Source organism: Talpa occidentalis, unplaced genomic scaffold (assembly GCF_014898055.3).
Source record: "Talpa occidentalis isolate TD23 unplaced genomic scaffold, MPIMG_talOcc4v2.1 talOcc4.7, whole genome shotgun sequence".
NCBI lineage: Eukaryota > Metazoa > Chordata > Mammalia > Eulipotyphla > Talpidae > Talpa > Talpa occidentalis.
In genome coordinates, this window is record NW_023605083.1 from 85,014,520 (window position 1) to 85,040,836 (window position 26,317).

At 46.6% G+C, this 26,317-nt stretch overlaps 1 protein-coding gene and 1 long non-coding RNA gene across 2 annotated transcripts in view; one reads left to right on the forward strand and one right to left on the reverse strand.

The window, feature by feature from the left end:
- ABR (ABR activator of RhoGEF and GTPase) overlaps positions 1–26,317 on the forward strand; it is a 178,499-nt gene that overhangs the window by 14,952 nt on the left and 137,230 nt on the right. The window lies entirely within an intron of this gene.
- On the reverse strand, positions 17,772–26,266 carry LOC129144829 (uncharacterized). Its single transcript, XR_008549539.1, has 3 exons — positions 26,211–26,266; positions 24,618–24,796; positions 17,772–17,941 (listed from the first exon to the last, which is right to left on the reverse strand). It is a non-coding gene; the product is annotated as an uncharacterized LOC129144829 (long non-coding RNA).

The following is a 26,317-nucleotide window of genomic DNA, read 5'->3' on the forward strand; positions in this document are numbered from 1 at the left end:
ACAGCAGGCCAATCAGGAGAGGTCTGCTGCGCCATGTGGGTCACCTCCCTGGCTGGAGATTGAACTCATGCTGCCGTGGCTGTGGGTAGCTTCATAGTGCTGCATCTTAACCCCTTGCTCCACCAGGGAAGCCCTTGACTCTTAACCTCTATAGGCTAAAGCTCCTCACCTCAAAAATTGGGCGACTGGGGACTAGATGGTTCTCCAGGTCTAAATTTTATGAACACAGATAAGTGAAATGAGCTGGGATTCTGTTCCAAGTTATGGTTAAGAGCCTGGCTTTGAATAAGGGAAACTGAGTTTAGATTCTAGGCTGTCAGGCACTTGTTATTTCATCCCTTTAACCAAGTCACTTCTCTAAAAACCTGTTTTCTTTTTTTTTTTTTTTAAAGATTTATTTTATTTATTTATACAAGCACTGGGTACAGTCAGAAGCACGGGAGGGTGAGAGAATTCACCAGAGCCAGAGTGGAGAGCAGAACAGGCAGACTGACGAAGTACACTGCTGAGGGGAGCAGCGGGCGGCAGAAGTCTGCGCGTCATGTGGGACCCTCGCCTGGTGGCCGGGGATTGAACCGGCGCTGCAGAGGCTGCAGAGGTCTGCTGCGCCACCGGGGAGGCCCTAAAAACCTATTTTCTTTTGGTACAGTGGAGATGATTATACCTCACCTGATATTTTAAGAACTAAATGAGGTAATATAGCACAGAGCATGGCACACAGTAAGCTCTGCATAAATGCAAACACTCACTAATATGATGGTCAAGAGCTTGTTGTCTAGGAACATGGTGATGTGATTTGACAAGTTACTTAAACTTTTTGTGCTTCAGTTTCCTTATCTATAGACTAAAGGTGATAATAATATGACACCAATACCTAATTATGTTGTTGTGAAGATTAAATAACTTAATATATATTAAACACATGTATAAAGCACTTAGAACAGTGCCTGGCATATCATAAACAGAGTGTTGGTCAATTTTATTTTAATTATCACAATCATTACTGACTTAGCCATGTGTATGCAGAAATAGACTACAGGGTGAAAATGGTATCTTGTTCATCTTGTTGCCTGGTCATAGCCTTAATTGCAACACTAGGCTTCTGGAAATCCTGCAGCTTGAATAATCTAAGAGCTGGTGCAGTGGAGCATCCAATTACAGATGCCTCACAGCTGCAGCTGGGGGAGGAAGGTGAGGGCTCAGCACTGTCTAGCTGAGGTTGGGTCCTATTATGGAGAAAGTCCTGCTTTGTATGCAGCTGCCTGGCCTCCAGTTTGGCTGCATAATTGTGCCTTTTTGTTTCATTTTAAAGATCTTGAAATTCAGAGCCCTCCCCTGCTGACAGTAGTGAAAGCTGCAGTGTCATGTCCCTAATGAGCCTGGAGGATGCTCTGTGCCCCACTGAGGCACCAGCCAGGGTGTGAGCGCACAGGCTCGTGTCAGCATCCTCTGGTGCCCTTTGAACACAGGCCACCATGCCAGACTTCATTATGGGGCCCCCCTAGCACCCCCAAGGCTCCCCCCTACTTGTCTTCATTGTCTCAGAAGGGCACCGACTTGCTTCCTGAATGTCGGGCTTGTTTGTAACCTTTGCGGGCTAGGAGTGAGAACAGAAATTAATTATTCATATCAGCAGGCCTAAAAGAGCGTCTGTTTGCCTAGATGACTCTCCTTCTGGCCACCAGACCCACAATTCCCCAGGGTCTTTGGACAAGCAGGAGACAGCGAGGTCCTTGGAGATAGCTGCTGTGGAGAAGGGGTGGCAAGCAGTTGCCCTGGGGAACATGCGACCTGCTGATGGTCTTTCTTTGGGCTGCAGAGAGTTAAAACAAAATGAAATCATTTAAAATCAAGAGGTAGTACATAAAACTCTGGATTTCCTGTTTTTTGTGACAGGTGGGAAGATCCCAATATGTGTAGAAATCATCAGGTAGGGCTGAATAGCTAACCCCTTCAGACAGGACATGATTTTGATGATTGCTTCAGCCTGCCTCTGACCCCTTCCTCTGGCTCACATTGAGAGAGGTGTGTGCACAGTGTAAAGAGCACGACTTCCCAGCTGGACTGCCTGGTCTGTATCCTGCCACTTACTAGCTGTGCAACCTTAGGCAAATTACTATACCCCTGGGAGCCCCAGTCTCCTCATCTGCAAAATGGGGTTGAAGTAGTTTACCTTACAAATTTGTAAGAACCAAATAATCTAGTGTAAGGGTTTAGGAAAGCATCTGCCACAAAATAAGTGCCACTTAGTAGTGAAAGCTACTAGTGTTACAGGGCAGGGAGAGGGGCAGCCCAAACCCCGCAAACCTGCCTATTCTAAATGGGTTCTGCCATGCGTCGCATCAACACAAAAACATGAGACTTTAATGGGAAGGGACTTTAATACAATTAGGAAACAATACAGGAAAGGCAAAGAATTTAGTTTCTAAATCAAGCACCCAAAGTTACCCATCCCCTCGTGGGTAAAACTCCATCCAAATAGGGTTGGCCCAGAGCAAGGCCCCAAAGCCTGCCATAAGTCTAAAGCATCTTCCAGTGGGGACCCACAGAAAAGGGTCAGAAACAACCAGACAAGCCCGGAAGGAAAAGAGCAAAATCAAAATCAAGATAAAAGCCACCATTATCACCTCCCCTTGGGTCTCTCACCCACATCTGTGTCACCCAGTCCACGACCAAAAGGCAAGCGCAGTTTCTTCACATGTCTCTAGGCTCCATGCGCCTCCTCCAGGTCTCCTTCTGGCTCCATCCTGCTTCCTTCCTTCTCAGTCTCCTCTGCAGCTTCTTCTCTCCCTGCTCAGCTCCACCCTCCCTTGGGTTGGGCAGGGAACCTGGAACCTCCCCCTTTCCTGGGGACCACCCTGTTACACTAGTAGTGTACCACCTGCACATTATTTTAGCATATTCTAAAATCAAGAGGTTTTAGACACTTGGAAAGTATCTAAAAAAGTATCCTGGGTCCCTGGGCTGCAAGTTGTTCAATGCTGCATCTTAAAGATCTGTGTTAGAACAAATTGCTTGGGTCTGTGCTTGTGGTCAGATGGTTGACTGTTGATTCCTTGCAGCTCCATTCAAAGATTTGCTGGGGAATGTCACACTCCTTCAGCTGTTTGTCAAAAGGGTAAAACAAATCTCTCAAGAGTCCAAATTTCCATCCCCATATGGCTCCTCCCCAAGTCTTTGTATCTTAATTTAACACTTGTTTCTTTGAGACCCCGTTTTCAATCCTTTTAGGTACAGATTCAGAATTGGAATTGCTGGATCGTGTCTGGTGAATTTTAAGTATTGGGCCCTTGCTGCCCATACAGGCTCAAAGGTTGACATTAAAAAGAAAACAAGAAACAAAGAGCCCAGCTCACTTAAGAGCTTTAGGGACTTCCAAGCAAAATGTGGGGGGAAAGCCCTTTTAAGTTTTTGTAAAGAAAAGGAGCTGCCAGACAGTTGATAAAGTAATCCATTTATGTTTGGAGCCAGCAAGCTCTCCAGAGGCAGGAAGCAGACCTAGGTGACCTTTGACCTGAGAGCAAACAGAGCAGCAGAGAACTGAGTAATCCTTGGTTGATGGTACAGAGAAGTACCCTGAGGTCTGTAGTTTTGAAGCACTTTGCTGGTTGTGGTTTGAACCCTGTGGGTGACCTTCTTGTTGCCCCCAAATAGTGATCACAGAGTTTGAAGTTGGGTTACAGGTTAAAATACCACCCACATGCATTTTCACTGCTGATCTCCTGGATGGGGGGCCAGAAGGTGGGATCACATCTACATGACACTGAGAGTCCCAAAGTGCAACATAGTTAAACTAAGCATCTTCCTCTCCGGTTCCATTACTTTCAGTCTCTACTCTCTCCCTGTCTCATAGACATCAGGCTTCAATTAGATGAAGGTGGCATAAAACACATGTGTGTCCGTGTCTTCCTTGGGAGCAAAGATCCATGTGGGATTAAAACAACAGCTTCACTATGATTTGTAAATGTGCTGAGTTTGTAAATAGTGAGGCAAACTTTGATAAACGGAAGTTTATCCTGTATTTTTTAAAATCACTGAGGAGTGTATGAAGCACTTACATAAAACTGGCCAATATAAAAGATCAACATAAATACTAATTCTTAGTATTTATGGAATATCTAAAACACCGAGTATGAGATGGTCAAGAGAAGAATTTGGACAATAAAACATCAACTACTTCAAAGCAGGTTCTAGAGAGTAAAGCATTGTATGGCTAGTTTATGACTCTGGGAGATCAATTCTAGGCTGTAATAAACTACTAGCTAGAAAAATGGTATGCAAACACCACTTAAGCAACCTTTATTGACACCTGAATTGTGCCAGGTAGCAAACCAGAGGAAAAAGTTCAAAACTCTGCTTTAAGAGCCCTTAGTCACACTGTGGGAACAGGTTTTCACTGAATCAATGGGTACACAACAGAGATCCATGCTGGGGGGTTTGCATCTTTTTATTGGCTCTCAAGACCCAAGGTGGGTCTTTAGAAATTGTTGGCAACAAAGATTGTTGCTCTTCAAAGATTTAACAGTTACTACCATATATTTGCTGACTAACCAGTAGTTTTGAAAGTGGTTAACACCTGCATCAAAACTTGAGGGCACATTCTTTGGCCCTTTTTTATTTCTTTAGCTCCAGTGCCCACATACATACGAGCAAAATGTCCAGCAGCTCCCTCTTGAAATTAGTATTTATGGAATATCTAAAACACCCTTGCAGAGTCAAAGAGGGAGCAGCGGTGGGTGCCACTGTATACCTACCTTGGTCCTTGGGACTAACCTTTCTGTTCTTGGGAACCCATTTTCTCAAGGAGCAACTTGTCTTCTTAAATCCTTGGAACTTGGTGGGTCTTCTTACACCCTTTTCTAGACTAGAGAACTTGAGTCCCACTGTCAGTAAGGACTTCTTACTGCATAGGTCAGCAGTGACCCTTGTAGCAAAAGCAGTGTGGAAATGCACAGCAAGACCCAGCACAGTTTGCCTTTGTTATTGAAGGGAGGAAAACATCAATTCCTCAATGTTAAGGTTGGCTGAAGGCACCTACCCCTGATGATACCCAATTCTTTCAGGTCACAGAGCTGCTTCTCACTGTCAATCTGTCCAGGACAAGTTCTGGCAACTCCCACCTTTCTGTCCTTGGGAACCCATTTATTCAAGGAGCAACTTATCTTTATAAACCCTTGGAACTCAGTGGGTCTTCTTACACCCTTTTCTATACTAGAGCAGGAAGACCACCTCTGAGGTCAGCAGCTCTATAGTGATTGATCTTCTAAGAGTGGCTGCTCAAGGAAATGTAAGGTTATAAGGTCTGTGATTCCAAGAGCATTGTGGGAGGGGAATACTTCTACTATGTACCTCCCAGAGTATCCCAATTTCTACTATTCCAAGCAGCACCATGATGAAAACCCATGGGTACGTGTGTGTAAATATTTCTCTAGAGAAGATCTAGACATGGTATCACATTGAAAAATATGTGCATTTTAAATACTAATTGTGTCAAATTGTCTTCCAAAAATATTGTTCCCGTTTAGTCTCACTGTGCTTTTTGAGAGAAACTCATCTCTCAGCAAGATTTATTATTTTTCATTTGTGACAATCTAAGAGATAGAAAATGGTACTGCAGTGTACATGATTAATCACTAATATAATATCTTTTCATATATTCCTTGCTATTCCTAGTTCCTCTTTGTGATCTTTGCCCATTTTTAAGATTTAATGTAAATACATTTAATACTTCACCATTGAATATTAGGCTAATTGTTCATTTACTTAAGTTAAAGAAATTTGTTGTTCTTTTTATTTTTAGTTTCCAGGAGTATTTTTTTCTGTTCTTTTAAAGCAGAAATAGGTGTAACTTTTAGCAAGTGCTTTCCTCAAATAGAATGTTCATATTCTTTTTCTTCTTTGATCTATTTGCATAATGAATTACACCCAAATCAATTTTCTAATGTTGACCTAGGTTTATAATCCTGAAATAAACCCTATTCTTTCTGATATGCAGGACTGCAGGCTGCTCAGTTGTGCAACTCATTGACATGGTAGCAAGTTGTGCAGTGCACAACCTGTCCAACCAGGTATAGTAGCCCTAAAATGTACCAGTTTAAAAAAAAAAAAGAAACATTGTTAGATTGACTATGCCAATTGCCATTAGAGTCATTTGCATCTATGGCATGGGAAATATTGACATTTAGTGTTCTTTCCCTTATTCCCCTTCTCCAGTTCTAGTATCAGAATTACATTTAGTGTCATGAAATTCGTTGAGTAGCTTCTGTTTCTGTGCCCTGAAACAGTTTATATAGCATGGACATTTCCTGTTTGTAAAGATTTGGAAGCCATTTATAACTGTGTCTCATGTCTAGATCTTTACCCACTTGTTCATTATTTTTAAAGGTTAGTAATTTGCTCTGGTTTTCCTCTCAATATCTGAACTTTGTATTTTCCTGGAAAATTGATCATTTCAAACTTGTGTCAAATTCATGCTGTGAATTCATATTTTAAGCTTATCCCTCTGTTTTTTTTTTTTTTTTTAAGATTTATTTATTTATTTATACATGTACTGGGTACAGTCAGAAGTGCCCGGGGGGTGAGGGGGGAAGTGAGAGAATTCACCAGAGCCGGAGCAGGGAGCAGAACAGGCAGACGGACGAAGTACACTGCTGAGGGGAGCATCGGGCGGCAGGAGAGGTCTGCACGCCATGTGAGACCCTCGCCGGCGGGCCGGGGATCAAACCAGCGCTGCAGAGGCTGCGGGCAGCTTTGCAACCCAGTGCTCAACTGCTGCGCCACCAGGGAGGCCCTTATCCCACTGTTTTAAACAAATTTATGATAGATAAAACATTTTTTAATTAAAAAGGCATAACTGTGTTTAAATGTAAGATGGATGTCTCCATGAACAAGAAATGGAATAGAAGCCACAGTGTGAAAAAGGGAACTGAAGCCAGAGCCTGTTGGACACTGGGTCTAAGAAAGCAGGGAGGATGGGGAGTGGGGTGCTGAACTGCCTGGGTGCCCGCCCTGTTTCCTCTCCGCTAGGCTCTGGACAGCTGCCCTTCGATGCTGATTCCTGGATGCATCCCCCAAATCCCACTGTGTGGGCAGCCCATTCATTGTCTCTCGAGTATATTCGGACCTGTGGTTTTTTACTTCAATCTGATATATCTATCCCCCTCTTTCAAGGATACTTAGAATTCCCGGCCCTTGAGAATGACATAGGCATACACTATGTTATTTTCCTGGGCTTTTTTGTAGGTACTGTGATAATATATGATTTATATCCTGTCTAGAGATTTGCGTTAAGGAGAGGCAAATAACAAATTCATTATATTTGTGCAAACCAAAAAATTCCATGCACTAAATCACCTACTTTGAACTAGCAATGCCAATGAAAAAATTAGAACTAATATCTCAGTTATAAAAATTAACATCTGGGGCCTCCCTGGTGGCACAAGGGGTTAGTCTCAGCACTATGAAGCTATCTGCAGCCACTGCATGAGTTTGATCCCTGGCCAGGGAGCTAGCCCACATGGCACAGCAGGCTACTCCCCTCAGCAGTGTATTTCAGTCAGTCCACCTGTTCTGCTCCCCACTCTGTCTCCGGTGGATCTTCTCACTCCTCGCACCTCTGGCCTGTACCCCAATTCTTGTTTGCATAAATAAATAAATCTTTAAAAAATTATAATTATAATTAGCATCTGAGTGTCTGCCATGAAGTAGCCCCTGTATTGTGCATAAATGTATTTTCAGCGTAAAAGGTGCAAATAGTACTGAAGTCTTCGGAATGAAATTTGTCAGTTCTTGTCACCTCTCCCCACCACCTCCTCTCCAGAACCAACTTCAGGTAACAGTCTGTTGATGGTTATTTATCCCACCAGGCCTTTTATAAGAGCACAGGTGCAAGTATTTGTATCTAATTTGTGTGTTGACTGACTTAAGTCAACAACATAGAGGGTATTATTGACCCCATTTTATGGATGAGAATACTGAGACCTAAGAAAGTTGGGTAACATGCCAAAGGGCCCATAGATAATTAGTTTGAACCAATGTTTCTCATTTTGAAGAATCTGTGCCTCTTTTTTCAGGAGATGGAGGCATCATTCTTGAAAAAAATAATGAATACATGTTGCTCAGTGGTATATTTCTTACAAACCCAAAAGGGCCTGAGTCCCCAGGGACACTAGGGTCACTCACCTCAGCTACACTCTCCTCTTGCAGCTGTTCTTTCAGAGGTCTGAGTGGTTTGAATTCCAAGCAACCCTCATCTGGATCAGAGCTCCCCTTTTGTTAGGACCACTAAGCCCTGTAAAAATACATCCTCGAAATGCCTTCAGGTAAGCTTTTCATGAGTTAGGGAGCCCAACAGTTCCCTCAGGTGTGCCCCTGGGGGAAATATGGGAGATCCTGCAGTGGCAGGACCAGCTGGGGAAGAAACTGAGAGGAAGTGGTCTCATACCTTGGGCAGGTGGGCCTGTGCTTTCTCCATCATTCCCCGGTGCTCCAGGGATGTCCCCCAAGGACCTGGCATAGAGGCCAGGGAACAGAATGCGTTGATCTATTCATGTATTTATTTTAAAGCCGGAATAGAGGGTGGGAGCTAGTATCACCTCCCGCCTTCCTGGTCAGCCAGCTTTTTCCGGCTGATATGATGGGAGCCACACAAATGCCACACTCGGGATTGGCCCCTGCCATCGGCATTAGGGAAAGCTTGGGCCTCCCATTACCCCCCCCCCCCCCCCCGTCCCCCCTTCCCGCCGCCCCCCCAGCAGAGGGTGTAGACAGCCCCCATAGGATTGCGGCATCTGCCTTTCTGCAGGAGTCACAGAAATAAGGCCCCAGGCCCTGAATACATTTGCATCGCAATAACCTCAGAAACCGAGGCCCGCTCCCTCCGCCTGGCTATTCTTGCAGCGGGCGGCCACCGGGCTTCTGATTTGATGTTGGATTAATCAGGCGTGCAGATGGAGGTTACTCGGCCTGCGAGGTTTAGCTGTCGGTTGCTCCATTTCACATTTAAATGCCGCAGCGCCCTGTCACGTGGTCAGAGCCGGCCCCGCCCCCAGAGGTGTCGGGGAGCCCTGCAGGCTTCAGAGGATTCGCTGCGCACCCGAACTAATGGAGAAACCACTAGGGGCCAGAGATTGCTGAATTTACGCTTTTCTGAAGCAGCTGGGACCTCTTTGAAATGAGAGGGTCATTTTTTTCAAGTCAACTGTTTCCATCCACAGTATTTCTAAACCCTAAACCTTAGCAGGCTTTTATTGACGGTCCGAGGACTGGGAATAGATGATTATGAATCTTCTGTTCCCTAACAGGAACATCATATGTCATGCAGCACTTACCAAGGGCTAATATATGAAAAAGGCATTTTATTTTTTTTAAAGATTTATTTATTTATGCATAAAAATTCTGGGGTACAGGCCAGAGGTGTTGGGGAGGGGTGAGAGGATTCACCAGAGACAGAGTGGGGAGCAGAACAGGCAAATCTACTGAAATACACTGCTGAGGGGAGCAGTGGGCGAATCTGAAGAGGTCTGCTGTACCATGTGGGTAGCTCGCTGGCTGGGGATTGAACTTGTGCTGCAGTGGCTGGTGATAGCTTAATAGCGCTGTGTCTACAACTCTTGTGCCACCAGGGAGGCCCTGAAAAAGACATTATATTTTTTTTGAATTTTTTTTGAATTTTTTAATTTTTAAAAATATTTTATTTTATATAATTCTTACATCATTTTTCATTTTTGCACAATGTATGCATTTTCATTTTAGTTATATACCCCATACAGTTGCACCACCCCCCTTATTTTGACCCTAGTCCTTCCTCTACCGGCCCCTTCCCCCCCCTCTGGTTTATAGTTGCTTGTTGATTTTGATTTTTACTTTGTATTAATTAGTCTTTTTCCTGGTCCCTTATTTAGGTTTTCTAAATTTCTGCTATGAGTAAGACTATCTGGTATTTTTCTTTTTCTTTCTGACTTATTTCTCTGAGCATGATCCCTTCTAGCTCCATCCATGTTGCTGCAAACTGCGTGTGTTTATCTTTTTTGATTGCTGAGTAATAGTCCATTGTGTATATGTACCACATCTTCTTGATCCAATCATCGATTTTTGGGCATTTGGGTTGTTTCCATAGCTTAGCTATTGTAAATAGTGCTGCTATAAACATAGGGATGCAGGTGCCCTTTGGAATTAATGTTTTTGTGTCATTTGGGTAAATACCTAGGAGTGGAATTGCTGGATCATATGGAAGCTCTATCTTTAGTAGGTCAAAAAATCACACAGCTCTCCATGGTGGTTGGACCAGTTTGCACTCCCACCAACAATGCAGGAGAGTTCCTTTTACTCCACAGTCTTGCCAACATTTGTTGTTGCTAGTTTTTTAATATGTGCCATTCTCACTGGTGTGAGATGGCATCTCATTGTAGTTTTGATTTGCATTTCCCTGATTACAAGTGATGTTGAACATTTTTTCATATGCCTGTTGGCCATTTGCATTTTCTCTTTGAAGAAGTTTCTTTTTATCTCTTCTGCCCATTTTTTGACTGGATTATTTTCTTTGTTTTTGTTGAGTCTCATCAGCACTTTGTAGATTTTTGTTATCAGTCTTTTATCATTAGTGTTGGGTGCAAAAATGTTCTCCCAGTCAGTGGGGTTTCTCTTTGTTTTGGTTATTGTCTCTTTTGCTGTGCAGAAGCTCTTTAATTTGATGTAGTCCCAGCTGTTTATCTTTGCCTTCACTATCACTGCTTTGGGTGATGTGTCTGTAAAGATGTCTTTGATGTGCATATCATGTAGTGTTTCGCCTATATTTCCTTCTATGTATTTTATGGTTTCAGGTCTTATGTCTAGTTCTTTAATCCATTTTGAGTTGATTTTTGTGCATGGTGTGAGGTAATAGTCAAGCTTCATTCTTTTGCATGTAGCAACCCAGTTTTTCCCAGCACCAGTTATTGAACAAACTTTCTTTGCTCCAATGCATATTCTTTGCTCCTTTGTCAAAGATTAGTTGACCATAAACCTGTGGGTTTATTTCTGGATTTTCTGTTTGATTCGATTGGTCCATGTGTCTGTTCTTGTTCCAATACTATGCCGTTTTGATAATTATGGCTTTGTAGTATAGTTTGAAGTCTGGGAGTGTGATGCCTCCATTCCCTTATTTATTTTTCAGGAGAGCTTTGGCTATTCGGGGTTTTTGGTGATTCCATATGAATTTCATCAATAATTGTTCTATTTCTTTGAAGAATATCATTGAAATTTTTATTGGAATAGCATTGAATCTGTATATTGTTTTTGGTAGGATGGCCATTTTAATAATGTTAATTCTTCCAATCCATGAGCAGGGGATGTCTTTCCATTTCTTTGTGTCTTCTTCTATTTCTTTTAACAGTGTTTTATAGTTTTCTTTGTATAGGTCCTTTACCTCTTTTGTTAGGTTTATTCCCAAGTATTTGATTTTTTTGTTTCAATAATAAAAGGGATGGTTTTTTTTTATTTCTTCTTCTTCAGATTTATTGTTTGTGTATAGGAAACTGATAGGCTACTGATTTTTGCGTGTTGATTTTGTATCCTGCTACTTTACTAAACTGATTAATTAGTTGAATTAGTTTTTCTGTGGAGTTTTTGGGGTTCTCTATGTATATTATCATATCATCTGCAAATAGTGAGTTGAACTTCTTCTTTTCCTATTTGGAGTCCTTATATGTCTTTCTCTTGTCTTATTGCTCTGGCTAGGACTTCCAGTATTATGTTGAAAAGCAGTGGTGAGAGTGGACATCCTTGTCTTGTTCCAGATCTTAATGGAAATGCTTTCAGCTTTTTGCCATTGAGAATGATACTGGCTATGGGCTTGTCATATATGACCGAAAAAGGCATTTTAAACTTTGGTGTGCTCACCATAGCAGGGGTCCCTCAGAAGAGGATTGGGAAGCTGAGCTCCTTGTCCACAGGGGAAGTACTCTTAAATGTGACTTCTTTTTGCGTGGGGCACAGAGGGGTGTGAAGAGTGTGGGGGTGGGCATACTGTTTGCTGAAGAATATATGAAAAGACAAAGGATACCCTTTCAATTTGCAATTTAGAATGAATGATCATTTTGAAGTTCAAGATGAGTAGGAAATAGGAGATTTTCTTTTAATGTGAACTGTGGGACTCTAGGATAGCGCAATTTGTTTTTATAAAAGATCCTTTTGGATGGCAACGTGTTTTTGTTATAATACTCAGACATATTCTAAATTTGTGTGTAGAGGTATGTGTTCAGTATGTGTGTTTAGTGTGTGTGTGTGAATAGATGTACACTAATTTCTGATTTTAACAACATTTTGATTTGGTGTTTACTCTGGATAATCCAAGGTTTACAATTTTAAGGTAAAATTACCTGTATATCTTTTTCTCTTTGAACACATTCACGCACTTCAGACTTCAGTTTCCCTTTTCCTCAAGGAGGATTTCTATGTTGGTGGCCCAGGAAAATTGTCAAGAAAGTTTATACTGTATTCAACTTTTCAGCTTCCTTGTCCTTGAAAAATTTCAAAGACGTTTAGCACTATTGAAACGCCTCTCTCTCAAACATGACAGCCCTGACATTAAGTCAAGGGGATTATACTTTTCTAGATGGGTCTTCTTTTCTTTCTCTAATTATTACTGAATAGCAAAGAATAGAGGGGGCATACTTAGGAGGAATAGGGTTGCTTTGACTTAAGAAAAAACAAAAAACAACCTTATGAGTTAACTCTGCAATGACAATGAGATACCTACAGGAAACAAAGGGTGTGGTTTGGCTTTGTGACCTCAGCATTATTTACAGTATCTGTTTACTAGGCCTTCTGTGTTCTCTTTTATGTGGAGAGAGGAGAGCTGTCTCACTTTTTACCTTGCTTTTTACCCTCAGGAGAGAAGTGTAGAATATGTGTGCATGTGTGTGTGCATGTGTTAAACCTCAACCAACACAGTGATAATAGCTAACATTGCCTCAGTGTGTGTGTGGAGCAGACACTGTGCTGGTGCCTTATGTCCATTGTCTTGTTCTAGCCTCTCAGTCATCTCAGTTGAGGCAGTTACCATTACTGCTCTTATTTTAGAATGAAAGAAGCTGAGGCTTAGAGAGGTCGGATTACTTAAGCACACGGGTCTTGAACCTAGGTCTATTCTGTCTCCAGAACCCACATCCTGACCTTAACCATTAAACTGTGCATCCGGAACAGCAGCAGCCTAGAAACTGACCCCATGAAGCTATTGCTGCTGTGAGCACCTATGGGTGATGCTGCTGCATGCACGGGGGACTGACGCTCCTGGCTGTAGTGTCCAGAGTTAGCAGCAGCTAGGGCATCCTCTGAGGAGTTATGCCCTCAGCCTCGTTGTCTAAGTGTTGCAGGTCACCTGAACATTGCCTCACCTGCTATGGGGGCAGGAATTGCTGCCTTTGGGGGTATTTCTTTGATTTTATCTTGGCAGCATGGGGACTTCTGAAATCAGAAATGCTTATAAAACCTGAGTCCACTTGGGCAGTTTTGTTAGAAGTAGAAGGCCATCTCTCCCCACTTGTACTCCTAGACTTGCCAGGCGGTGTGCCTGTGGGCTGAAGGTGTGGGGAAGTGCCAATGTCTCTGCCTGGGGCCAAGGGGACCTGAGCAAGGTGAGGTCATAGCTCTTCTAGGTAGAACTTGCCCGGCTTGATATAACATGACAGTGAGAGAATGAAGACTGGACTGGCCAAGGAGCAACGGCTGAGACGTTCCAGGGCAGGATTTGGAGAGCTATTTTGATTGTAACTATGTAAAGACCCCATTATATGCATACCAGAAAATGGGGACATTTGTAGATCATTCTCTACTCTTTTATCACCTAAAAAATTTTATGGTGAATCTTACTTTTATAACAATAACAAAATTAAACTTATATTTAAAAAAACAGCCTATGTACTTCACACCTTCCATGCATCTTTTTTAAAAAAGATTTATTTATGCGTACAAGAACTGGGGTACAGGTCAGAGGTGCAGGGGGTGAGACGATTCACCAGAGACAAAGTGGGGAGCAAAACAGTCGGATCTACTAAAATACACTGCTGAGGGGAGCAGCGGGCGAGACAGGAGAGGTCTGCTGTGCCATGTGGGTTGCTCCCTGACTGGGGATTGACCTCGTGCTGCAGAGGCTGTGGATAGCTTCATAGTGCTGTGCTAACCCCTTGCACCACCAGGGAGGCCCCTTCCGTGCATCTTTTGATGACATGTGAAATGCACACAAATAGGCAAGTGACAGAGCACTATGCAATGTGGGTTCTAAGCCAACAACCTGGGTGTTCTTCACAGAGGGAACTTGAGTTCATATTTCCCCCACCTGCAGTGCTAGAGAGAATTTTTGTTTTCCAGAACAAGGTATCTATGACCCTGCCCACCCCTGAGTGATGCTTCCACACTGCCACCAGCTCTCTCAAAAGGAGGGTCTGCATGGAAATGGGCGCCTTGTCCTTGGAACCATGCACCTTTACTTGCAGAACCAGGCAGGCCAGATGGGAAGTCAACTTCTGTTGGTGTCTCAGCCATGCTCTCCTCAGCAAGACAGAACCTCTTCCTTTTAGTTGTGAAGCCACATTAGAAATCAGCAAACTGCTGTCTTGGGTAGATGTGCCCATGCATACTCATGTTGGGGTTCGTGGTCTTTGTAGGAAGTCAAGGTTCCTTGTAGGCCTGGGAGGAAATGTGGCCTGCTCGCGTGTGCAGCTCCATGTGTGGTCCCCGAGACAGAGCAGCAGGGAACCAGGAGCCCTAGGGCCGGAGCTTCTCTGTGGCTGCTTCCTCATCTGTGGTTAGCTGTGGTGGGAGGCAGATACGCTCTCTTACAGAAACAGCCCTTTTACCTAAGAAAAAAACAGCTCAGCTCCCTAAGGGCACACAACTTACTAATACCCCCCCACATGCCCCCAAGAAGAGGCTCTAACCAGCCAGGTGCAGAGCAGCAAAGGTTTCGGTCTCAGAGCCTCTAGCATGGTTTTGATCAGACAGTCAGGAGGGGGCTCATTTGCCCCAAGAGCCAGGGATCCCAGAGCAGGGCAGGCCAGGACCCAGGTCCAGCTGGTGCTAAGGAGGCTCCCCGTCCTTCCCAGGCTTTATAGAGTGGTTTCTGTCTTGTACTTCTGGGTGCCTGGCACAGAGCCTATGCACAGGGCTACCTGCAAGGGGGACTGTACTCTGGGGAAATGGAAAACCAAGTCATGTTCTCATTTGGGCCTGCCCTCGTCTCCCCCGGGACTCCCCACCCTAGCAACACTCTGAGGTCCAGGATAGGGAACTCTGCCCAGCACTCCTTCCTCCTCTGCTGGTGACCTGTGGCTTCCCTCATATGACATGCATGTGGCTTCCTGGTGGAAAGAAACTTGCATGGTCAGAGAGAAATAGGAATCTGGAAAATAACTGAGTGGGCGTGTAAGGGATGGGTAATGAGTTGTCTAGAAGACTTTGGGCTGCGAAGGGGGGTTAAAGCGAGTCAGTTCAGTTTCACCTGAGGTCTCTAGAGCTTGAGACTTCAAAGGGGTCAGGAAGCAGAGGGACAGTGTCTTCCTGTCTGTGACCTGTCACACTAGAAATTAGGCTTGAGGGTCACCCTGAAGGGGTAGGCGAGGGCGGAAGTTTGAAAGCACTCAGCATGAAGCTGATGCTTCTGCAGCTCGAGCCCCCAGCCACCCCAGAACATGAGATCGCCCTGTTTCTTGAAGGCTCTGGAATAGGAATGAGTCTCTTTTTAAATGCCCCTTGCAATACTTAATTGACTGGGCCTGCCTTTGTGGGAGAAATGCCTCAGAGATTAGATAGCCCTGCAGCTATCCAGGTGGCTCTGTAGGGGAACTGAAATTCTCCAGTGCCTTTGCCCTTTGAGGTTCTGTGGGAAGACTTCTCAGAAGTACAGGGTCCTTCCTTAGGAAAGTGAATCTCATACCTGCTGTGTGGCGTTATCTGTCCCCAGGGCCTATATAGCTCAATAGTCAGCATGGAGAATTTTTGAGAAAGTTCTGAGCGTACTGGTCCCCTTTTTAGGGCCATATTAGTAAAGATGTGAACATCTGGAGGAGGCAGAATGTAGAACTGATGCCCCATTTTTCTCCTGCATTTCCTCGAGAGGTCCTTCAACTGCTCCTTACAATACTTGGCAGAACCTGGGCCATGCATGGCTGGGGAACTGGGGGGCTGCTTTTATGAGAGACATTCCCCAGTGACTGGATAACTCCTGCTGCACTGGAAAACACCCTTAGCACTGGGGACACTCCAAGTATAGGCCCTGAGAGCCGAAAGGCCCAAGAGCTCATCAGACTTCAGTGGAGGAGAAAGAGGGAGGAAGTGCAGTGCTGTGTCTGCTTTGCCCTGCCATCCCTGAAGAGTGCCTTTAAGAGCTCTGCTGATGAGTTCATATTAGTGTCAGGTACCAGTGTTGCCTAGCACCCTGGCATTGTGCTCCTTTGCCAGCGCAGAGCCTGGTCTGCCAGCATGCTCCCTGCAGTGTGGTGACTGGTGGAAGTGCACAGTTGTGTGGTGGGTGTGTTAGTCAGCTCAGGTTGCTATAACAAAATACCATAGACCAGGTGGCTTAAAGGACAGACCGAATGACTCTGCCCACAAGTCACGGGGTGGGGGAGGTGGCTCTTGAACCTCTGTGAGTGTAATTTGGGGCGGGGGGTGGTGGGTAGGTGTCCATGAAAGGCTTCTCTAGAGAGATGGGGTTAAGAAAATCAGGAAATACTGCTGTGTTCCGCATGCTATAGTAGCCACAGACTATATAATCTCCACTTCCCAAAAAAAATTTCTCCAGATATTCACTCTAGTTTCCCTCTTCATCCCCATTTTTTGCCACTGTGCAATTATGACTCTTCCCAGCCCCACCCCCACCCCCAAGAACATGCTGCCTCTCATCCCACCATTTTGCTATGAAATCTTAAGTGGGTGGTCTCCTTTCATGACATACTGTCCAGACCACTCTCTGGACCACCAGGCACTGGCTGGCCTCTTGGTGATTGCTGGGCTTGACCCAAATCCATTATCTTAAGAATTCCAAGCAAAGCAACCCTATTCAGATGAACTAATGAATATCTTTTCTAACTCTCAAACCCCAGTGAACTTCCTGAAATTTGAGGGAACTGAGAAATTGAAAAGAGAAAGTTTTCCTCCTCCCTTATCAACTATTTCATCATGCTCCATCTCTCAAGCAATCCTACATGGGAGGACCTTCCTCTCTGTATGTCAGTGTAGGGAAACCAAGGCCCAGAGAGGGAAAAGGAGTTCCTCAAGGTCACAGAGTTATTCAGTGGCAGAGTCACGACCTGGGTTCAGGATATATTCAGTTTAGTGCTTTTTCCCTTCTGTTGGAGAGAAGCAGTGAAGTGTTACGGGGCCAAGACGTGGATTCCGGAGCAGTTGGGGGTTACTGTGATAACCCAATGATTTAATACATGTGCATTCCTCAAATCAGTCCTGACTCAGGAAGTGCAATGTAAACTTTGTCGCTATAATTATTATTATCCTTCTGCTTTTCATTGACAAACTCTCCCAAACTAGGCCCCTTCATTTCAGGGGAGAGAACAACCCTGAGAGCAAGATGCCAGAGCATCCTCACCAGGCAGCAGGTAGGAAGCTGGCAGGTGCTTAGAGGATGGCAGCCTGGATCAATGACCCTAGTGGCCTAAGGTGGTTTTCTGGACCATCACAGACCCAGTGTTCAACAAACCAGATGCTGACTGAAGATTGGTTGTTTTATTTGTCTGTTTATTTCAGTGAAGGAGAAATTGAAAGGAATCTTCTTCCCTGTTTATAGGTGCCCAGCAGTCTGAGTAGGTCTACTGCAGTGTCCTCCAGGGCTCTCAAGCCTGCCCAGTGGTCACCATCATTCAGTGTAAGCAACAGCCACAGACAGTCTGCCCAGGCTCCCATCTGTCTGTCTGTCTGTTGAGCAATCTGCAGATTCTCTTGGGCTACGTCCCTGCCAGGGGGAGGAGTGAGGGACAAGATGCCTAAAATCAGTTTCCATCCTACTTCTCCCCTCACTGAGGTTGGAGGGGCATCAAAGTCATCACTGGGAGCCAGTCAGTGACAGCTTCAGCCCGCAAACCACTGGGACAGGGAAGTTAAACAGTGCTGCAAGAAATTAGCATCTTCTTTCTCAGACTCCCAATATCTGCCCCAGACACAGGAGGAAAGAAAGGAGAAACATACACCCAGAGACTGTTTTTTCCCCCGGGGAGAGTTACAGCTTGCCTACTTCCTCTAAAAGCAAATTTAATTGCAAATTTGGGACAGGCCTAGAGAAAGACTCAGAATTGAGACCAAAGTTCTCTAACTGGGCTGAACCTTTTCTGGGTTTCTATTCCATTTCCTTGTTGCAGTATGATTGGGTAGAAAAGAGTACAGCATCAAATGTCAGCTGCTCAGAACTGGAGCCCTATGCACTGGGGAGTTTTTAGTTGAGATTTCATGTGAGCAGTTACAGAATTAATTGGAGCAGCAATTTTCTTGCTCCAAATCTGATTCTAAGATCCTGTTGTTTTTCCTGAGTCTTTCTGGAAAGTGTGACCATTCTCCACATGACATCCCAGCCAGCCCAGACAGCTCTTATTTAGCTGGTAGAGCTGAGCTGGCTAAAGCTTCACTCCTTCGTTCCAGGTTTCTGTGACCAGTAATATTTGGCCTTTCATTCATTCATTCATTCATTCATTCATTCATTCATTCAGGGTGTTGGGGTTATAGTGCTGGGATAGAAGGTGAATGAAAGAGATAGCTCCTGCCTTGTTAGAACTCTCAGCCCAGTAGGAAAGACAGGCCCGACATGAATTACAAGAACATGTAATTTCAGGCCTCTGAAATGCAGGTCTCCCTGGTCAGGTGGTTAGGGAAAACATGCTAGAAAAAGTGGTATTTAAGTTAAGACCAGAAAAATGGGTAGGAATATCCCTGCAGAGTGGATGTTGAGCATTTTCCCTAGAGATATCATTCTGTGCAAAAGTTCTTTAAAAAGCCAGAGAGAGCAAGGAGGACCCTGTGCCAGGAGAGAGGAAGGTGAGAGGAAGTGCTGGAGCCAGGCCACAGGGCCTTTTGTGCCACAAAAGGATACAGGTCTTTATTCTGACAGCAACGGGAAGCCATCGATGGGCCTGAGCAAGAAAGGAATGATGTGCAGATTTCCTTTAGAAAGTGCTCTCTGCTGCTGTGGGTGCTGGGAAACTTCCTTCCACTTGACATGATAGTTATGATGTCACTCTCGGGGGCCTGGGGCCACTCAAGCCAACAAACCCAGCTCCGACATGACTACTGTGCAGCTTTTCACCGGCCGACACAGCCAGAGCATCATTCTTTTCCATTCTCCCATCTTTAGAATACATGTCACATGTTTTTGTGTCAGACCCTGGCATGGGACCATCTTCATGACAGTGAGCTACCCAGCCCAGTTCAGGGTGCAATGAACTGGAGAAGGGGAAGGGGAAATTAGGAGTCATGAGGCTTCAAGTGCCTTATGTAAAAGGTGCATGTGTTGGGACAGTTTGGGGACAGAACAGGCTAGGCTGAGTCATCTTTTGGGAAGGAAGGCAGGGTGGTCCTTTGGGGGCGGGGTGTGGCTGGTCTACTTGCTTCTTTGCAGAGACATCTATTGGCTCCTAACAGCTAGGCTGAGTTGGGCTGCCACCTGTCTGCCCCTCCCTTTCAAGGGTCCAACTGCCCCATATAGGCCAAGTGCACATGTGTGCCCGGCTTTTGAGAAGGAGTCACTAGCATCTCTTGTGAAGGTGGCCTGGTGACCTGTTAGGTTAAAAAGGTGAAATGTAGGGAAGACCTCAAGGAAGAATGATGAGGAAAGAAAACATGGGGTATGATCTTGCCAAGGAACCAAGTTGTGGTTTAAAATGCTTTAAAATGCTCCTACATTTTCAAATACTTCCTGGTGAAGCAATACAAACTACCTCTCCCCCAACTGAGAACCGCTGTGCCAATGTTTTGGGGGACATGGTATATGCAGCTATGTTTTGTTCTTTCCCAGTTTCTGTAGCTGACAAGCAGGGAGACAGGGGAGAATCCCCTCATTTAAGAATATCTTCAGGAAGCTTTTGTCTAGTGAGATTGTTATTCTTCCCAGGTCACTCATGGGGGCTTCTGATGTTCTCCTGATGCCAAATGGAATTCCTCCTAACTTCTCTAGCCTTGTTACTCACAATGATAACCTGCTTTCCTAAGCAGAATCAGGCATTTCCAGGGCTCTTGACTGGAACCTGGCTAGGGTGGCAGGTCTGCCTTACGTGCTGCTCTGTGAGGCCACCAGGTGGCACTCGGGAGCACCCACTTTGCCGCAGGACCAGTGGTGGCTGGAGTGACTGCAGAGGAAACTTGCCTTTAAAGAGGCCTGGTCCTCAAAGAGACACTGCAAACTTAACAGTGATCCTGAAACAAGACTCCACTGATGACAAGAACCACTGTCTAGGCTCTGATGCTCCTGTGTTGTTGCTGCCCTGCATGTTGAGCCACCACATCTTCAAGTCCATCTCTTTGACAGCCGCCCCTGGACTTGATAGGGATGGGGCCAGCCCTGGCAGCTGGCAGAAGGGTTCCTGGCAGAACAACACAGGTCTGGAATGCATCTGCAGAGTTCTGACTGAAAGAACAAGGAGCACACCGAGCTTCAGCTTCCGGGGGATGGTGACCACAGGAGGGCAGAAGGCCAGGCTGTGAGCTCTGACCCAGCTGCGGGTTCCTGCTTCCCTGCGAGCTGGTAGGACTGGAGCCATTGAATTTTGTTCCTGGGTTTTGGGACTTACAGAATCTTTATGTCTGTTCTGCTGACCTCTTTCCAAATGCTGATGGGGCTGCTGTGGTAAGTAAATTAGGAGTAGGCTCTAGTTTCTTCTGTAGACCACCCCCTGCCCCAGTCCTACTGTTGACCTGTGGAAGAAGCCTCTTCTATTAACCCCTGATGGTGTCATTTGAGCCAGAGTCGGTGAGAGTCACTTTAGTTGGGGCTTGGTATGTGACCTTCCTGAAATTGCAGCTTGCTTAGTATAATTAAGGCAACTGCTCTTATTGGGATGCTAGCTAGAATCACCATAGCACCTGGCCTTGGGAATGGGGTTTCAGCACATCCCTGGGAAATGTGTGGTTATGTGTGGGGATCTTCACGGTGATAGGAACCTGGTGTCACGGAGCCTTTTCCTGGTCACAGTGTCAAGGGAGGCAACAAGGGGACAAATGAGTTTGTATGGTGCCAGGATTGCAGCGCTTTCCTGTGACTCAAGCACACATAAAACTTTAGTAGAGAAATGAATAATTGGTTGGGGGACTTCACATTAATCTGTACAGATCTCATTGCTGGAAAATCAGGGAGGCTGGGAAGACTTAGGAAGGAAGAGGGCCAAGGACAGGCCAAGGCTTCTCCCACAGAGGTGACCCAGTGGAGGTTTAGAGAATTTTCTTCTTTCCAGCCCGAAGAGCTGAGGGTAAATCTTAGAACAGTATGTATCACTTTGCTGTACTAAGGAAAAGGAAAGGAACTGAGAGGCAGGAAACACGCTAACCCAGGGTGTGCTAGGCAACAAAGTTTTACAGTCCAAGTGGGCTGACAGGAAGCCTGCAGGTCATTTCCCTGATCCACCTGGGTGCCCACCTGCTATAGGATGTGAGAACTGAGGCTGGAGACTGGCCGGAAACATAGAAGAAGTGGGGTTTGGCAGGCACTGGAGTCCAGGAGACTGTCACTGGATAGATTTCGTCCAGCTTGTCTCCGGGGTCATCTGCCCTGTTGTAGTGGATGCGGTTTTCTTCGGGAAACAGTTCTGTTTTTGTTTAATCATTGGTGGCTCTGGGGGTTTCTGGAATTACACTGCCTTGCACTGCTCATGTAGCTCCAATTTCTTCCTCCCTGAGTTTAACTTGACTGTTTATTCATTTGTTCATTCATTGTGCCCAAATCGGAGATTACACGTGTAGATTCTGGACTCAGTATCTCAATTCATGTCCAGGCGTTACCTGCAAGCTGGCCAATGGCTTAGCCTTTCTGCTTCCGTGAACTGAGAGACTATGTGTGCCTATCTGGCTGGCTGATTATGAGGATTTAGTGAGGTAATCTATGTGCCACAGATAGGGCAGCTCCTGCAACTTAAGAAGCACTCAATAAATGTTAGTTGTTGTTAATTTCTCTTACTCAACATGTATTATTGAATGCCACTCTCTTGGGTTTGGGGCAGGAAGCAGATATGGAAGCACACTGTGGTTATGACTGCGCTGGAGGTCTACCTGAGAATCGTTCATCTACCAGGCTCAGCGCTGTGTATATTCCAGTGAGAAAAGATGCGGTCCTGGCTTTTAAGGAACTGATCTGCCAGGAGGGTGCAAGCTCTTTGCTTCTCAGCTATCACAGTCTGTCTTGCTTTGTTTCTTAAAATCTGAATGTGGAGGTCCTATCCCCTGGCCCCCTGTCCATCCAGCCTCTGCACAGCAGTGCTCCCTTCCTGACACTGGCATAAGGAAAGCGAATGGACAGCTTCTCACCAGCAGTGGCCTCAGGGTAATCAAGGAAGCAGGAACTCCCGGGGCCTTCCTAATGTGTGCAGTGGACATGGGTTGCTAACAGTTAGGAGGAAAGTGGAGATGCCCAACTTGGGGTCTAAGCATCCTTTTTCCATCCTGACCAAGTGGCTGCGGAAGCAGTAGTTGATTGTTGGAGAGGCAATGAGTCGACACCCCTAGGAGTTAAGGGAAGCGTTCTGATCTTCTCTTCCCACTCAGCCCCTTGTCATCAGCCTAGTGCTCTAGGCTGTGTAACCAATGCTTAAATTAGCAGTGAGGCTTAAATGAGCAGTGAGATGGGGAGCTGAGGGCAGCCTGAGTGCACGGTGAGAGGGAGGGCTGCGGAAGATGGAGAGTGTTCACCCAAAAACTGGACAGTGAATAGTTAGTGTGGGCTTGGAGGATGCCATGTGATGGGTGCCTTTCGGGTGGAGGGGCAGATTCAACATTTAGCTGAAGGGAGGTGGTCTGTCCACAGGAACAGAGCACAGTCCCTGCTGCTCTGACAGATTGGGGTTGCTGGCATAGCACTTCATCTTTGCAAAATGCAGATGAGGTGGCCTCCTTGGTAGCACAAGGGGATAAGTCACAGACTATGAAGCTATTAGCAGCCACTGCAGCACAAGTTCAATCCTCAGCCAGGGAGCTGACCCATATGGCACAGCAAACCTCTCCTGCCTCGCCCGCTGCTCCCCTCAGCAGTGTATTTCAGTACATCTGCCTGTTCTGCTCCCCACTCTGTCTCTGGTGAATCCTCTCACCCCCGCAACTCTGGCACATACCTCAGTTCTTGTATGCATAAATAAATAAATCTTAAAAAAATGCAGATGAAAATGACTGTTTAACTCCTTCCTTTCTAAGAAATGGTAATGGGTCTTGTCCAGTCTCCCCCACCCTCAGTAGCAGCAATCTGAAGGCTACTGTTCTAGTCTTAAATCACCCTGGTGCTCACAAACTTTTCTGTATAGTCAAGGTTAAGTCAAGCCATGTGCTGTTAACATCTCCTGGCAGCCATCCAGTAAAGCATCAAGGGAATCTTAAATTGACTGTCCTTTCCCTGGACACATGTCTGAGACAGGTATGTGGAGATGGAAAAGGACTGGAACTGTTTCTTTGCATGGAGCAGCAAAGATTTCCAGGGACCATTGCCACCCAACTCTCACCAGTCTGGTGGCAGTAGAAGCAGCACGCATGGCATCTAAGGACCTGAGCAGACTGTGAGGGTTCAAGTCCCAGCCTCCCATTTACTGTCTAGGTGAATTACTTAACTACTGAGCACCTTATTTTTCTGCTCTGGATCATCTGGAAAATGGGGAGAATTGAGAAAACAGTGAGATGATCCTTATAAACAAAGCACTAACATCCAAGCCAGGCACACAGTAGGCACCTGCTGCTAGTTATTAGCAGTGTTCCTCCTTATTGCCTCCAAGATTCCTCTCTCCCTCTACCCTATATTATCTCCTGGAGTGGGAGATTTGGGACAGGATTGGACAGAGTGTAGAAGAAGCAAAGTATGGCGATGCTAAGGAGAGCAACTGTAACATTTTAACTTGAAAAATGCTGAAAATAGCTTGTTCAAGCCTTTGTAGATAAAAATGTAAAATGTATGCAAATGTATGTGACTCACGCAGAAACACACATCCATGGCCTCCTCAGAGTCAGTGCCCGGATGTGGCCGTCAGAAAAATCCCTGTGTGTGCAGAGGGCCCAGGCGCGTTGGTGATGGTGGTGGTGGTGGTGGAGGGGAGGGGGCAGTACTACGTTCCTGTTTCTACCTTTCTTCTGGGTTCTGTGCCTCAGAGTTCCATGTGGAAAGAAGAGAAACCCTGGACCGTATTCTGCTCCTCCACTGTCACTGTCCTCCCTCCTCCCAGAGCCTATTTGGTCCCTCTCTCATCCCGGCTCTATTTTGGGAGCATCTCATTGGAGATGCACTCCCCTCCCTGCTAAACTCCAGGTGCCTGCTTGGCCCTCCCCGTCTTGTGTGCGAGTCAGGGACTGTGGGAGGGTGACAGCAGAGCAGGGAGGGGCTGGAAGAGACAGAGCAGAGCCTGAGCCAGAAGGGCTGGGGTTGGGGAGAGCCAGCCAGCTTGGGAAGGGGCTAATGTTACCTCATGGCTGAAAACCATGCCTTTTGCAGTCACATGTGGGCACTTTCCACAACCCAGAATGTCTTCCCCTGACCTGCTGTGAACTGGTGGTCACCATTTCTTCTTGGGCAGCTCTGGAGGCTTCCCAAGCAGCTGGGTGCAGGCTTCCTCTCAGCATCATGGATGAGGGGCTGCTTCTCCTTTTAAGAAGAACTAGATCTGTGTTTGTTTGGAATGATGAGGACCCCTTAAATGCTGCCTGGATACTGACAACACTGCCTGCTACAAAGGCCAGGGTGAGCTTCACCTTATAGATCTGTTCGTTGAGCTGGGTCCCATGAAGAATTTGACCTTAATCTGCTTGGGGCTTGAGGGGGGTGAGGGTGTTGAATGGGGCTAGTCTGCTCAATTATTAGAAGGTCACTATCTGAGGTAAAACCAGCATAAATGCCCCAAGGCAGGTTTCAGTGGTTGGGCACTGCTCAGGTGGCTGAGGCCTTTGGCTTGGACCACCCTAGCTGACTCTCCTCCCCTTCCTTCCAGTTCCTTCTCCAGAGCCCTTTGGCACCCTGAGAACCCTGAGGACCCAATCTGTGGCAAAATTGCCTTGGGTCGCCTAGAACCATCTCCCAGGGGACAGATGTAATACCTTCTCCAGCCTCTTCACTGCTCTTTGGGGGAGGGGGGAGTCTTAGGAGAAACTTGGCTTCTAAAGATTGTGTTCTCTGAGGCATCTTGACCTCAGACTCCTCCCAACCTGTGATTATTTTACAGGGTATGCCTCTGGCTGCGCTCGGATCTCCACTGAAGGAGATGTGTACCTCAGTTTGTCCGCCCGCCCCAAATGGGCGGGTCTAAGATTTTCTACCTCCACAGCCCCAAGTCGACTTCCAGCCCCCAACCTTTCTCGAGTCGCCGCCCCCTGCAGTGTAGGGCAGGGATTGCCCAACTCTTAGGTCAAGGATAGTTAATAGAAAAGGAGCAAATAAGGCTTGGAAGAGTCCCGGGAAGACAAGACTTGCCTTGGGCGCTCAGGACATTAACCCGGTCAGCGCCGCCCCCCGGCTTGGCTAGGGGAGGGGCCTGCAAGCCGCACCGGCCCCTGAAATTGCGCTTGGAGATCCTGGGGTGGCAGGTGATGTCACCCCGGCGGGCCCATAGGTCTCCCACAGCACCTAGTCTGCGGGTTGCCAGAATTCTGCTGAGCTCAGCTGGGGAGGAAGAGGAGCCTGGGTCTGCGCTGCAGCCGGGAGACCCCTGCGGGACCACTTCTTCTCCATTGCTGGCTGGAGCCCCTCTCCCCCGGGCGTCGGTGGGGACCCGACTGCGCCCCCCCGCCCCCCCCCCCGGCCTGGAGGCGTGCTGCGGCGGGGGGAGCGGGCACGGGAGCCTGGCGCGGATTGGTCGCGGTCCCGCCCCCTGGCCCCCGCCCCTGGGCGCAGCTCAGCCCCCGGGAAGTTGCTAGTTGGCGGGCGGCTGCGGGGCCGCGGCTCCGGGATCCCCAGCAGGGCTCGCGGCGGTCGCGGTGGCCGGAAGGGCTCCCGGGGGTGCTGGCCTGCCCTCGCCCGCCCTTCCCTGCGCCCGCGGCAGTTCGGGTTCGCTCCGCCCAGCTACCTGTTTCCCGGCTTGCCCCCGCCTCCACCCCGCGCCGGGCAACTTGGACCTCCGGGGCTGGCCGCCCCTCCCGGCTCCCCGCCGGCCCGCCCGCCCGCCGCCCGCGC